This window comes from Pleurodeles waltl, chromosome 6 (assembly GCF_031143425.1).
Source record: "Pleurodeles waltl isolate 20211129_DDA chromosome 6, aPleWal1.hap1.20221129, whole genome shotgun sequence".
NCBI classification, from domain to species: Eukaryota; Metazoa; Chordata; class Amphibia; order Caudata; family Salamandridae; genus Pleurodeles; species Pleurodeles waltl.
In genome coordinates this window covers 1,622,443,952-1,622,459,794 of record NC_090445.1, presented here as the reverse complement: position 1 = coordinate 1,622,459,794, position 15,843 = coordinate 1,622,443,952, and the positions used below count along the sequence as shown (strand labels likewise).

The following is a 15,843-nucleotide window of genomic DNA, read 5'->3' as shown; positions in this document are numbered from 1 at the left end:
TATGTGTGATTGTGTGTGGATGTGTAAGCATGTGTGAAGGAGCGAATGTAAAGGTCAAACGGCATGTGATATCACTTCCGCTCCCCTGGCCCTTTGGTGAATTGACGTTCATGGCTTAGTGAATGAAATAATACAATACAATTCACATTTCAGTGATATTTGGAATAGAGGTAGATTATACCATGCAGGCATCTCTCTACTTGAACTGACTTCTGCATCACGTGCATGAGACTGGCAGGATATATGTCCTGCCCACTAGAATCCTGGTGGTTGAGCCAGATAAGGACATCTTTGAGGTTTCCAGTGTCTTTAAAGTCGCCTAATCTATGGAGAGGAATTAAACTGGCTTGAGTGGTGCAGGAATGAGGTGGCTAGCTCTGAGGCCATTGTGACTCCAGATCCTCTCCATCCATTGGTTGGGGATTTAGGGGGATAGTTATAGTCCCCTAGCACCACCATGCGCCACATTAACGTCATTATTTATTAATGTAATGTGGACCAACTAGGCCTAAATCTCGGCGCCGTATTTACAGGGTGGCGCAATGAATGCATTGCACTACCCTGTAACCCTTTGCGCTACATTATGCTTGCGCCAGGCATAATTTATGCAAAGGGGGCGTTCCTCCCTCTTGTGCTAGCCGCAAGCTTATACATTAGATTGCTCCCCCTCCAGACCAAAGTATTATGCCAAAGCAGAGGCAAGGTGACCCAATAAGTGGCTACGTAGGCTCAAGCTACCTAGGTACAGAGTAAAAACAGTGTAGCATTAGAGCTAGGAATAGACATTAATCTCACTCTCTGTGTAACCAGCTTCCTCTTCTCAGATAAGTATTGACCCTGCAATTACCGCAGTCTGCAAGGAGGTTTCTGATACTCATTGTATTTTCTGTGAGGCGTTTGTAGCACTTATTTTAATACATGCGGGCAACAGTTGAGAGGAGACTCGAGATACATCAGAGCTTAAAGTCTGTTCTATTTGACAAACCAGTCATTGGTAGAAGGATCAGGAGTCTGCAAACAGATCACCTTAAAACATACAGCTGTTGCTAAGGTTCCCTGTGCAAACATAGACAGAAAAAATAGACTTCAAAAACATAGGCCCTGATTAGAAGTTTGGGTGTTATCACAAAGGATAAATAATGATAAATCACAGCGATTACAAGTTTATGTGGGGAAATACCGTCTGCTTTTCCCCTGTCAAATGTCAGCAGATTTGACTTGACGAAATTGAAGGAAAGTGGAAATATTCAACGCATCCGATTAATATCCGATGCGTTAAATACCTAACAACTCGTAATTCTGACCTGTGCAGCCAAATCATAAACAGGGACATAGACTCGAAAGTATCTACTGTCAAACTATTTACCATACATAAATATCACTAGCGCACATATCACTCTGATGTAAACACCTTATCCCATCTTCAACCAGGCTCCCTTTCCGTTGCACGTATGGGTTCATTTACTACTGGACAGTTCTCCAGTATGTGGCTAGTTTATGATAATGGAGTGAGATACAATTCGAAAATTGTATATTTATATGTGAGAAATACCGTGGTGGTTAATATTTTGTAGCTTCTGTTTTTTGCAACCTGTGGAGTTTATTCACAAAGCCATTTTGGAGTAAACAAGTAGTACTCCTGTAGGACTTTTTTCAGTTTATTCTGTCAAATGTTTGTGAATCGACCTCAAAATGCCTAAAATGGGGGAAATTAAATATTCAGGGATTGTTTATATACAATTAGTACAAATATGAAAGGACTGTGCACTGTCTGCAGTTTTACTAATTGTGAGTTAGACGTTTTTGGGCGGGTTCAAAAAGCCATGTAAGACTACGTAATAGAGTACTTATGTAGTACTAATGCCATACTCATAAATGCTTCTGCAAAGTGTTGCCTCTGTTTTTTATTTTATTTTATCATTACATGTTGACCGTGTGGAGAGCTACCTTGGAGAAACCTTGTTTTTCTTTGGTGCATATATTATTCAAATAATTAATCCTGAGAATACAAACAGATTCCCTGGGCTGAATCAGTGGGACCCAGATGTTTGAACAGTGTTGAGATACTTATTGGAACTGGGCCATAATACCTGGATAAGTGCCAGAACCCCTTAGCCAGCACTTTTCAGTCTGATATAGACTAGGCCTGAAGAGGGCAGAAGAAGGGTTGGGAGGATGAACGAGTGTCCCTGCCCCACATGCACACCTCTGATAAACACTGTTTACCCGGATAACAGTGTCCCTGCCCCACATGCACACCTCTGATAAACACTGTTTACCCGGATAACAGTGTCCCTGCCCCACATACACACCTCTGATAAACACTGTTTACCCGGATAACAGTGTCCCTGCCCCTGTTTACCCGGATAACAGTGCCCCACATGCACACCTCTGATAAACACTGTTTACCCGGATAACAGTGTCCCTGCCCCACATGCACACCTCTGATAAACACTGTTTACCCGGATAACAGTGTCCCTGCCCCACATACACACCTCTGATAAACACTGTTTACCCGGATAACAGTGTCCCTGCCCCTGTTTACCCGGATAACAGTGTCCCTGCCCCACATGCACACCTCTGATAAACACGGTTTACCTGGATAACAGTGTCCCTGCCCCACATGCACACCTCTGATAAACACTGTTTACCTGGATAACAGTGTCCCTGCCCCGCATGCACACCTCTGATAAACACTGTTTATCTTGATGCCTGAGCCTGAGCCTGAGCCTGAGTTTATGTTGATGCCTGAAACAAAGAGTGCTTATCAGGGGATGCACACCCCTGATAAGCACTCTTTGTTTATCCTGCTGCTATTGTCTCCGCCCCACATGCACCCCTCTGATAAACACTCTTTGTTTATCTCGATGCCAGTTTCTCTGCTCCCCTGCCCCCATAAACACCTCTGATAAACACTCTTTATTTATCTTGATGCCAGTGTCTCTGCCCCCCATAAACACCTCTGATAAACCCTCTTTGTTTGTCTTGATGCCAGTGTCCCTACCCTCATGCACACCTCTTATAAACACTCTGTTTATTTTGATGCCAGTGTCTCTGCCCCACATGCACATATCTGCCCTTTGTTTATGGTGTTACCTGTATCGCTGCCCCACATGCACACTGTTTATCTGGATGCCAGTAACCCCGATCCACATGCACACCTCTGATGAACACTGTTTATCCTGACGGTCATGTCTCTGCCCTCATGCACACCTTTCATGAACACTGTTTATCCTGATGCCAGTGTCTCTGCCCCACATGCACATCTCCGATGACTACTTTGTTCATCCGGATACCAGTGTCTCTGCCCTACATGCACTCCTCTGATGAACTCTCTTTGTTCATCCTGGTGCCAGTGTTTGTGATCCACTTGCACATCTCTTCTGAACACTGTTTATTATGATGCCAGTGTGTCTGCCCACATGCACATCTCTACCCTTTGCTTATCGTGTTACCAGTTCCTCTTCCATGGCACACATATTTCTAATGATCTCTCTTTGTTTATCCTGTTTCCAGTGTCTCTGCCCCATAACACACAGTCCTAATGGTCTCTTTTTGTTCATCCTGATAGCAGTGTCAATGCCCCATCACGGATATTACCTCTGATTTACAGTTCACCTCTAAATAAGTGCTTCTTTACCTGTATTCCATGATCTGTACCACAGACAACTGTAGCCGCTTGTGTGACAACTTCTTAGTCATACATAGAAATAATTTTCACTTGCAGGTAGTTTCCAAAATTTGTAGATAATTTACTTTTTTACTAAGAAAACTCTCTTTCACAGGTTTAGATTATCTGTGGTAAGACTAAGGCATCATTTAAACTTTAGGGCAGGATATGTACATATGTGTGCCCCAAAAAACCCATGCTGCTGTCACAGTAGATCATTAAAAGTTCCTATTTCTTCACCGGAAGGTAATTTATGCAACCATTACTAACAGACTTTGCACTTTTGGAGGGTTGTTAAATGCTTTCGGAAGCTCATCTTTCATTCATTGCAATGTTAAGCTATGTCACAGTGCCAGAGGGTCCTATGCACGTGTACAGTTTTAAGTTCCCCAATTGCTATTCATCAGAACTCGTGAATTGTGTCTAAACTCTTCTATCCATCTTTAATGATCCTCAATTGGCATTCTGAAATTGAAGAATCTCAATGTAGCAGACACCTCTTTCCTCAGGATTTAAATTAAAAGTTTCTTTAGATAAAACTTGTCAGGAAATATGCCGAGATGTTTCTCAGTACCCAGAAGGCAATGCAATTTACACTCGGCCTTTATCGTGTTGATTCCCTTCCCTTGGCTATAAGATGACTTGCTGTAACATTACTAGACCTTGTAATGTTTTTTTTTTGCAAATTATCTCTGAGATAGCATGCAATATTTAGGGACACTGCGAATGGATAGATTTCCTCATCTTGGTAATGTTGTAATGTCATCGAGAAACAGGATATTTATTTCTACAAAAATTTATCTAAATGAAAGGTGCATGCGAAGGAGAGGTTTATCTTGGGGAAAACGCATTAATTTTTATTCAGATGCTATTCTAAAGCATTTTGAGTGTTACAAGCCTTATATTTAACTTGATCTGCAGTTGTATGTCCAGGTGTGCCAAAATTTCCATTCTCACCAGAACTCACTTCCTTTTTATTTCTTAGATGAGGGAGAGACCTATTTAGGTCTGGGTTTTGAGAGTGCACTTTTAGGGCTTTGGGTCCACCCCCATCAACCATTCCCTTTCATCGATCAGCCTCTTTCAGACTATGACCTGAAACTTGGCCGATTATGTCTTCGGTCAGCTCAGGATATTCATCTGTCATCTAATGCTATTGATGTTTGAGTGTACATTTCCTCCTCCACTTGAATGCTTGGATTCAACTTCAAGAGGGACTACTTTATAACTATACTATACAAAAGTGATATATGGAATGCTTGAATTAATCTCAGCCACTGGTAATTACTTGGGGTCAAAACCTAATCCATCGCTATTTTGCACACCATGCCACTTCAGTTTGGACCCAGCTGTATGAAAATCAGTCTTGACACTGCTCCAATGGGAGCAGTCCAGATGAACTGCTAAGGCTAGTCCGCCCTAAACTGGAACGCATGCAACCCAGGACTGGTTTCAACATTGTTATGGGTTCATCAGCCAGTGATAGCTTCGTTCCAGTGATACAGTGTGCAGTTCGGGCTGGACTGTTCCCATTGGAGCAGGGTCAAGACTGATTTGCATTTATCTGGATCTAAAGTGAGGTGGCATGGTGAGCAAAGTAACGATGGACTGGGATGAGACCCTGAGTAATTCCAGTGGCTGAGATTAATTCAAGCATTTTACCTATCACTTTTTGTATATTATATCTCTCTTCCTAACTGGGACAGGTATGTCCAGACATGGGTCCAATGCACACTGCATCACTGAAACCAATCTGTACCTGGCTGATGAGTGCATAACAAGGGTGAAACTGGTCCTGGGTTGATTGTGTTCTAGTTCACAGAGGACCTGGCTTGGCAGTTCTGTGTGGACTGTTCCCAGTGGAGCAGGGACAACACTGAGTTGCAAATAGCTGGGCCCAAACTGAGGTGACATGGTGTGTAAAATATCAATGGCCGGGCTGCAGCCTGAGAAATTACCAGTGTATGAGATTAATTCAAGCTTTCCACTCATCACTTTATCAATACTTTAATATGTAACCCTAAGTGGGATGGGTATGCCCAGACTTAGGTCCCATACAAACTGTGTCACTGGAACCACGGTATAGATGGCCAATGAGCCTATAACATGGGTAACACCAGTTATAGGATGCTTGTGTTCCGATTCATGGAGGCCTGGCTTGGCAGTTTGGGTGAAGTGTTCCATTGGAGCAGTGTCAAGACTGATTTGCATATAGCTGGGTCCAAACTGAGGAGGCATGGTGTGCAAAATATGAGGGACTGGGATACGGCTCCAAGAAGTAATTACCAGTGGCTGAGACTAATTCAAACATTCCACTCATCACTTTTTTAATACTTTTATACAACTTTACAACTATAGCCCTCTCTGTCACCTCTTGCAGAATTCTCCCTGTTTGCCTCACTCTCAAACAATACCTAGACCAATTGGCTTTGCCAGCATTTGCTCAGGATTCCAATCATAGCCTTTGAATGAAAATAGTTTGATAAAGGAACCTAAAGTGATTACTTGTTCTTAACAGGTACATAAAATGGGGTGGAGGAAGTAGCCATGACTAGGTTCCTCTGATAAATTGTACCACAGTTAGCCAGAGAGTGCTTTTAGAGGCAAGACTTTAAGAAGTCTAATTGCTCATTGTGAGGATAGATCTCTGATAGCCCAGCAAAATATGGCCAAAATAAAGCAATTCCAAATACTAAGATGGTGATTCCCGAATTCAAAGTGACTCAAAGACAAATGAGGGGTCAGAAAACAACTAAGAGCGTAATTGAGATCTGGACGGAGGGGAATACTCTGCCACAAATGTCAGACAGGATATCCATCAAGTTTGAGACGGAGTAATCCCCCTGACGACTTCTAAACCAGGCCCTAAATCTCTAAACAAACTAATGCACACCAAGGAGCCATTGCATATTGATGGGGTATCCAAGAATGCTTTTACAATCCATGAACCAACAGGAACCTTTTCATCACTTTGTATCTTACTGTTTCAAGCCAGAATGAAGTGTTGATGTAACCTGGGTGTGAAAGAAATGGAATCAATGTAAGTCCTGGACTTGGGCCGTTGCCATCTTACTATCTCATCATTAGTAGTCTGTTATTTTCAGCAATAACACCCCACTCCTCCACCCTACAAAATACAGATACCGTGGACTACAGTATTTAGTAGGTTCGGCATCACTGCGCCATTCGAATCTCTGCATCTCATAATGGGGGATAAAGTAGTAAGACTACAACTGACACAAACTAGGAATTTGGGGATTGAGCCCACAGGACTTCTGCCATGCTTACAGAGGGAAAACTGTATGAACAGAAAATCAAGTCTGCAGGGATTAGTAAAAATCAAGATAGCGAGTGTGTGTGTGCGCGGGTGCACGGGTGTGTGTGTGTTCGCACTTTCCAAAAAGGAGCCTTTAGTAAATGTGATGATCTCCAACATACTCGGGGTTCATATGCACAGTTCTTGTAACTATTAAAAATAAACTGGTTTTATGTCATATTATTGACCTACAAAATATCGACCATGTAACTATCTGCACCATATTATAGTTTCCCATAATGTTGTCAATGTAAGTGTGGGGTTTCTGTTATTAGCTCCGTATTTCAGGACGCAATGTTATCTTCCCAATGTGTGTTTAGATCGCTGTTTTTAGCACAACACTAATAAACTGACTTTTGTACTGCACAGCTCGAGCACACAAAGATGACAATGAGTCATCAGTTACGAGTGACTCATGCACTGCAACCCTTCCATCAATCAATCAATCAATTAGTAATTTGATAAGCATGCTACTCACTCGGTATGGTCTCAAGGCGCTGGGGGGGGTGTGAGTGCTTGAAGAGCCATGTCTTATGCGCTTCCTGAAGGACAGGAGGTCCTGGGTCAGACATAGGTTGACGGGGAGGGAGTTCCAGGTCTTCCATGAAGATCTAAGGAGTGCTGCAGAACAAATGGGGAAAAGAGGTGGTAAATAAATTACCCAAAAATGAAGGTATCGTAACACAACTTGGAGTTTACATCATGAGCTTACAGGCTTCAGTAAGCAATGAAAGCTGCAAACAGGGGCAGCCTGGGATGCATTGAGAGTGAGGGATGCTGCTATACCTTCCAAAATCTCAGAGTAGAATAAAGACATAGTTGAGATCACCTAAGCGATCAATTTCATTTCTTAACACCCTTGGGAGGCTGTTCTGGTCCTCCGGGAGTAGATCTTTTTCTAACTCTGTTTTTCTGCAAGATCTGATAGAACACTATCTTGAAGCAAAATTCTCGGATATTCCTACCTGGCTACAGTTGACTTTCTCTATTTACAGTAATATTCTTACAACTCTGCTGCAGGTCCAGAAGAAGGTTCCAGTCCCAACTGGAATCCTGAATTTTCCATGCTGACAACAGCTTCTTCCTTTCCACATTTTCTGCCCCATCCAGCCTCAGGAGGGAATCTCCACAGAGGCAAGAAGGCTTCACTGACAGTACCTTGCCCCACTTTAGTCTTGCTGGTCAGCAGAATACTGGCACCACGTGTCTTGATGCACAATGCAGAAGTTCAAAACTAAGGGGTATATCTATACCCCTTTTGCACCGAATTTGCATAATTTATTTAAAGCAAATTCGGCGCATCACTAACTCCATATTTATATTTTGACGTTAGACCTGTCTAACTTCAAAATATTGGAGTTTGCACCATTATTTTAGATGTGTGAACATACCTTGTGTCAATGAGACACAAGGTAGGGGCTCCCATCTAAAAAAAAAACATAGCCCCATATTTATCCCTGTGCCAAAATTACGCACGGGTGGGGGAGGGGTGAAATCATGGTGCAAAACTTGCTTTGCACTATTATTTAAAGCCTGGGTGAGACCAGGCGTTAAGGGACCTGTGGACCCATTTCCATGGTTAAACACCAGGAAATGGGTCCACAGGTGCCCTCCTCAAGCCCCGGAACACCCCCACCCACACCAGAGGGACACCGGAGGATGGGGTTCCCCATCCCAGGTAAATAGGGTAAGTATAGGTAAGTATTTTTTATTTTTATTTTAGTGCCATTGGGGGACTGTTAGAAATGGGGTTTTTGGTTGGCAGTCAGGTTGCCCTCTGTCCAAGCAAGAAACCTCACTCTAGTCAGGGTAAGTCGCACACAATCCAAAATCAGCCTGTGCTCACCCTCCGGTAGCTTGGCACGAGCAGTCAGGCTTAACTTACAAGGCAATGTGTAAAGCATTTGTGCAATAAATCATACAATATCATAGCATAACACCACAAAAATACACCACACAGTGTTTAGAAAAATATATAATATTTATCTGGGTATCTTCAGGTCAAAACGATCAAAGTTGCAATATGAATTTGTAAAGATATCACTGAAAAGTGATATAAAGTGTCTTAAGTCTTTAGAAAGTAAACAAAGTCTCTTTCAAACACAAAGTACCTGGTTTCTGGTGGAAAATCTCCTCAGAGGGCCACAGGAGAAGAGGTACGTGGAAAACTGGTGGGTGCGTCGATTTCTCCTCAGCACACACGGACTTGCGTCGTTATTTTCCACGCTGGGAGTCGTGCGTCGTTTTCCGGTGCGCGGACAGTCTCTTTCTGTGGTTCGCGGGGAGTACCAGATGTCCCGGATCTGTGCGTGGATTTTCCTGCTTGTTTTCCGGCTGCGCGTCGTTCTGCGGGGCTGCGCGTCGAAGTTTCGATCTCACAGCAGGCGTCACGTCAATTTCTCCTGGGGAGTCGGGCGGCGTTGTCCTTGCGAGGCCGTGCGTCAAAGTTTTGATCTCACGGCAGGCGTCGCTTCGATTTCTCCTGGGAAGTCGGGCGGCGTTGTCCTTGCGAGGCCGTGCGTCAAAGTTTCGATCTCACGGTAGGCGTCGCGTCGATTTCTCCCGGGAAGTCGGCCGGCGTTGTCCTTGCGAGGCCGTGCGTCAAAGTTTCGGTCGTCCCGAAGGTGTCGCGTCGATCAGCGCCAGTGTGCGGCGTTTTTCTTGCCGCGGAACAAGCTGTGCGTCGAACATTTCGGCACACGGAGCGTCCAAGAGGAAGAGAGAAGTCTTTTTGGTCCTGAGACTTCAGGGAACAGGAGGCAAGCTCTATCCAAGCCCTTGGAGAGCACTTTTACAGCCAGACAAGAGTTCAGCAAGGCAGCAGGCCAACAGCAAGGCAGCAGTCCTTTGTAGAAAAGCAGACAGGTGAGTCCTTTGAGCAGACAGGCAGTTCAGCAAGGCAGCAGACCAACAGCAAGGCAGCAGTCCTTTGTAGAAAAGCAGACAGGTGAGTCCTTTGAGCAGCCAGGCAGTTCAGCAAGGCAGCAGGCCAACAGCAAGGCAGCAGTCCTTTGTAGAAAAGCAGACAGGTGAGTCCTTTGAGCAGCCAGGCAGTTCTTCTTGGCAGGATGTAGTTTCTGGTTCAGGTTTCTTCTCCAGCAAGTGTCTGATGAGGTAGGGCAGAGGCCCTGTTTTATACTAAGTTGTGCCTTTGAAGTGGGGGTGACTTCAAAGAGTGTCTAAGAAATGCACCAAGCCCCCTTTCAGTTCAATCCTGTCTGCCAGAGTCCCAGTAGGGGGTGTGGCAGTTCTTTGTGTGAGGGCAGGCCCTCCACCCTCCCAGCCCAGGAAGACACATTCAAAATGCAGATGTATGCAAGTAAGGCTGAGTACCCTGTGTTTGGGGTGTGTCTGAGTGAATGCACAAGGAGCTGTCAACTAAACCTAGCCAGACGTGGATTGAAGGGCACAACAAGATTTTAGTGCAAAGAAATGCTCACTTTCTAAAAGTGGCATTTCTAGAATAGTAATATTAAATCCGACTTCACCAGTCAGCAGGACTTTATATTACCATTCTGGCCATACTAAATATGACCTTCCTGCTCCTTTCAGATCAGCAGCTGCCACTTCAACAGTGTATGAGGGCAGCCCCAATGTTAGCCTATGAAGGGAGCAGGCCTCACAGTAGTGTAAAAACGAATTTAGGAGTTTTACACTACCAGGACATATAACTACACAGGTACATGTCCTGCCTTTTACCTACACAGCACCCTGCTCTAGGGGTTACCTAGGGCACACATTAGGGATGACTTATATGTAGAAAAAGGGGAGTTCTAGGCTTGGCAAGTACTTTTAAATGCCAAGTCGAAGTGGCAGTGAAACTGCACACACAGGCCTTGCAATGGCAGGCCTGAGACAGGGTTAAGGGGCTACTGAAGTGGGTGGCACAACCAGTGCTGCAGGCCCACTAGCAGCATTTAATCTACAGGCCCTAGGCACATATAGTGCACTCTACTAGGGACTTATAAGTAAATTAAATAGCCAATCATGGATAACCCAATCAATAGTACCATTTACACAGAGAGCATATGCACTTTAGCACTGGTTAGCAGTGGTAAAGTGCCCAGAGGTCAAAAGCCAACAACAACAGGTCAGGAAAAATAGGAGGAAGGAGGCAAAAAGTTTGGGGATGACCCTGTCAAAAAGCCAGGTCCAACAGGGACCAACTTGGGGGCCCCTGCATGGCACAGGTCCCCTGTGCTGGCCATTGGGGTGGTGGGCATGACTCCTGTCTTTTCTAAGACAGGAGCCATGTGGTATGGATGGTTTTGTGTCAGAAAATGACGCTAGGCTGGTTAGAGTCATCATTTTTTAGTCTAACCAGCCTAACATCATTTGTTGGTGCAAAACCCCATTCTCCCATATCGCCAGCCCCACCCGACTAACGCCATTTTTTTTTTACACTAGCCCACCCTTTGTACCGACTTGCACAATTTCATAAATATGGCGCCCGGCTGGTGGTCAGGAAAGGTGCAGGCTGGTGCTAAACTTTTTGGTGCAAAACTGAGTTAGTGCAGTTTCGCACCAAAAAGTATAAATAGCCCCCGTGGTATGGTAGGTTTTGCGTTGAGAAATGACGCTAGGCTGATTAGAGTCATTTGTTTGAGTCTAACCAGCCTAATGTAATTTTTCAGTGCAAAACCCCATACTGCACCCCCACCCGGCTAACGTCATTTTCCTTGATGTTAGCCCACCCTTAGCACCGGCTTTCGCCATTGCTTAAATATGGTGCCCGGCTGGCACACTAGAATGGCTCAAGCCGGCGCTATACTTTTTGACGTCAAACCGCATTAGTGCAGTTTTGCGTGAAAAAGTATAAATATGGGCCTAAGTTTGAGTCAACTCTCTCTAGTATTTTGGGAGACTGGCAGGCATTCACGGTGTAGCAGACAGGAGACCTCTCCCCATTTTAGACCAATCTATAAATAACAATACAAGGAAAAGTCATCATGACATGAATTGCTGAACCTAATTAGTATTTAATGTAAATAATACTTCTTTCAAATGCGTGTAAAATTATTTATTTATTTGTTTTTTAAGTTCCATAAGAATACAGGGCATAGTCAAACACTAACTTCACAATAATTGGTTTAGTGATGCTAATGGTTGTTCACCTATCTGTTTGTTACTTAAAATAGCAGGCTAGAGCAATTCTAAACAAACAAATCATTCGCTTGTACAGAATGTGTTTTAACAATTTCACAGTGCTGTCTATGGACACCATAGGTAGAAAACCTTTGTACATGGACCATATTAAGGGTCTTGCTTGATAGAACCAATGCTTCTTTCACCTTACTCTTGAAACGTGCCTTACAAGAATTAGCCAGCACGTTAGATGAATAAAGTTAGCTGAGAGCTGAGCCCCACAGACTCCAGGACCCATAATTCAATTCAACAAGCATATCTGTTTTGGCAATATAATTAAGTAGAACCCTGGGACAGCACTTGTATCGTGCCGCTGTCACAAGGGTGGCATCGCAGCACTAAGGTTGGCCAGAGTGAATATTGGTGGAGTTCTGCGTTTGAATGGAGAGCAGTAGCTAAGCCTAAGGGTTGATTAGCATCCATTTTTCATTACAGGGAGTGCAGAATTATTAGGCAAATGAGTATTTTGACCACATCATCCTCTTTATGCATGTTGTCTTACTCCAAGCTGTATAGGCTCGAAAGCCTACTACCAATTAAGCATATTAGGTGATGTGCATCTCTGTAATGAGAAGGGGTGTGGTCTAATGACATCAACACCCTATATCAGGTGTGCATAATTATTAGGCAACTTCCTTTCCTTTGGCAAAATGGGTCAAAAGAAGGACTTGACAGGCTCAGAAAAGTCAAAAATAGTGAGATATCATGCAGAGGGATGCAGCACTCTTAAAATTGCAAAGCTTCTGAAGCGTGATCATCGAACAATCAAGCGTTTCATTCAAAATAGTCAACAGGGTCGCAAGAAGCGTGTGGAAAAACCAAGGCGCAAAATAACTGCCCATGAACTGAGAAAAGTCAAGCGTGCAGCTGCCACGATGCCACTTGCCACCAGTTTGGCCATATTTCACAGCTGCAACATCACTGGAGTGCCCAAAAGCACAAGGTGTGCAATACTCAGAGACATGGCCAAGGTAAGAAAGGCTGAAAGACGACCACCACTGAACAAGACACACAAGCTGAAACGTCAAGACTGGGCCAAGAAATATCTCAAGACTGATTTTTCTAAGGTTTTATGGACTGATGAAATGAGAGTGAGTCTTGATGGGCCAGATGGATGGGCCCGTGGCTGGATTGGTAAAGGGCAGAGAGCTCCAGTCCGACTCAGACGCCAGCAAGGTGGAGGTGGAGTACTGGTTTGGGCTGGTATCATCAAAGATGAGCTTGTGGGGCCTTTTCGGGTTGAGGATGGAGTCAAGCTCAACTCCCAGTCCTACTGCCAGTTCCTGGAAGACACCTTCTTCAAGCAGTGGTACAGGAAGAAGTCTGCATCCTTCAAGAAAAACATGATTTTCATGCAGGACAATGCTCCATCACACGCGTCCAAGTACTCCACAGCGTGGCTGGCAAGAAAGGGTATAAAAGAAGGAAATCTAATGACATGGCCTCCTTGTTCACCTGATCTGAACCCCATTGAGAACCTGTGGTCCATCATCAAATGTGAGATTTACAAGGAGGGAAAACAGTACACCTCTCTGAACAGTGTCTGGGAGGCTGTGGTTGCTGCTGCACGCAATGTTGATGGTGAACAGATCAAAACACTGACAGAATCCATGGATGGCAGGCTTTTGAGTGTCCTTGCAAAGAAAGGTGGCTATATTGGTCACTGATTTGTTTTTGTTTTGTTTTTGAATGTCAGAAATGTATATTTGTGAATGTTGAGATGTTATATTGGTTTCACTGGTAATAATAAATAATTGAAATGGGTATATATTTGTTTTTTGTTAAGTTGCCTAATAATTATGCACAGTAATAGTCACCTGCACACACAGATATCCCCCTAACATAGCTAAAACTAAAAACAAACTAAAAACTACTTCCAAAAATATTCAGCTTTGATATTAATGAGTTTTTTGGGTTCATTGAGAACATGGTTGTTGTTCAATAATAAAATTAATCCTCAAAAATACAACTTGCCTAATAATTCTGCACTCCCTGTAATGTTATTGTGTTAGTGGGACTTAAGTACAAAGTACAAAGGCTGCCTGTAATAATCTGTAACTTGATTGAAGAGGGGTCATCCCCAACTCTTCCTATACATCAATATTGTAGCTAATTTGATGCTGGTGGTATATGTTGCACTAATGGGTTCATTTACAAGCCCTGTGGCGTGGGGCAGCGCCATAACTGTCTTGTTGCATCACCCTATGCCACCAGGAAAGTGCATGAAAGCACGTATAGCTCATTTCTGTCCTCTCCCCCTGCACTGGCACACAAATTACTACCTTGCCCCAACACAGGCACCCTTGCACCATGATGCAAAGGTGCCTGCATTGTGTGGATGATTGTTTTTGTACAGAAAGGGACACAAAAACAACCACAAGAGGAAAAAATGGGGAGAAATAAAGATATTTCTCCCCGTTGTATCACTTCTATGCCACCTCAGTGGTGGCGTAGGAATCTGATGCATTCCCAGACTTGTAAATCTGGGAATGCGTCAGATTCCTTAGCGTCCCATTGGTGTTGCGTGGGAACACCCATGGAACATCCCTTTCATGCATTTTTATGTGGAGAAGGGACCCATATTGACAAGGCCATGAAAAGTCACACAAGATGGTTTGCGTGGCCCTGTAAATTTGGTGGTGCAGTGTGCCAATAGGGCCTCATAAATGACCCCTTAGTTTACCTACACAACTAAAGAACTTTTGAGGGCCACGGCTACCAATAGGGCAGCATGTATTGCAGTTCAGAGAAGTAAGTGGTGTTGGGGGGCATTGCACCTTAAATAGGGCTCTTTTACTACTTAACAAGACAAAGATAGGAATTTTTTTTGCTTACACTAGGGCCTTTGACGCCCTTGTTATGTCGGAAGAATCAATAAACAGCACTGTTGTATAAGGTGGTGCACTTTGAATCAGTAATTGTACAGCTTAAGGAATTACTCAACAGTGCGGTATGTGATTTTATTTGGGCTACCCAGTAGTAGTGGAGGCGAAAGACAAGGAAATCTACAGCTGCCCAGTATGTAGGGCTCTGGTGTACCCCCAAAAGTGGTGGGAACGCAACACAAGGCTATAGCAGCACAGTGTACGGGAGTGTGAGGACCCAGCAGGAATGATGGTACAACCATGAGGAGTGGGTGCTTCTTGAAAACCAGCGTAAGGGACCATGAATAATGTTGCTGAAATAATGTAGTTGGATTTACAAAGATGGGAGGAAGTGGCCGGGGGGGGATAAAAAAAGAAAATGTTTGTGGGCAATCATTCGGGGGTTCTGGGTTGGGTCACTGTCCAGTCCCCAGCAGCTTTAAAGAGGAACAATATCACAGGCAGATACTCTTAACCCTTCTGCCTTTTGCCTATACAACTGGGATACACAACCTGGGAGAAGAAAATGAATGGATCTCAGGGAAAACAAAATGGAAAAAGGCTGCCAAAACTGTCTAATAATGGCTCTCTGGAAGTACAACGTTCATGGTTAGATGGGAGGATCTCGCTCAAACAAAGTCCTACAATGCAAGGCTTACAGTTAATGGCACAGAAAGGAAGGGCCCAAATGCACGAGGACAACAGCACCCACAATGCGATGTGCTCCCAACAAATGACTTGCTTCAAATAAACAAGGCCCAGCCACCAGTGAGTAGTACCTCTGTCGTGCAGTATAGGAAGAGAATAGGGGAGGGCTCAAGTGTCCCTGCCCTTGTGGACTCTATCCG

The 15,843-nt window shown here is 44.1% G+C and overlaps 1 protein-coding gene and 1 long non-coding RNA gene across 2 annotated transcripts in view; one reads left to right on the top strand and one right to left on the bottom strand.

Annotated features, from left to right (window-relative positions):
* Positions 1 to 7,593, bottom strand: part of LOC138301248 (uncharacterized) — an 88,505-nt gene extending 80,912 nt beyond the window's left edge. The window contains exon 1 of the long non-coding RNA XR_011205070.1: positions 7,465 to 7,593. This is a non-coding gene — a long non-coding RNA (uncharacterized lncRNA). The remainder of the gene's footprint in view (positions 1 to 7,464) is intronic.
* ASTN2 (astrotactin 2) overlaps positions 1 to 15,843 on the top strand; it is a 2,164,803-nt gene that overhangs the window by 1,725,295 nt on the left and 423,665 nt on the right. The gene's annotated exons all lie outside the window — the stretch shown is intronic.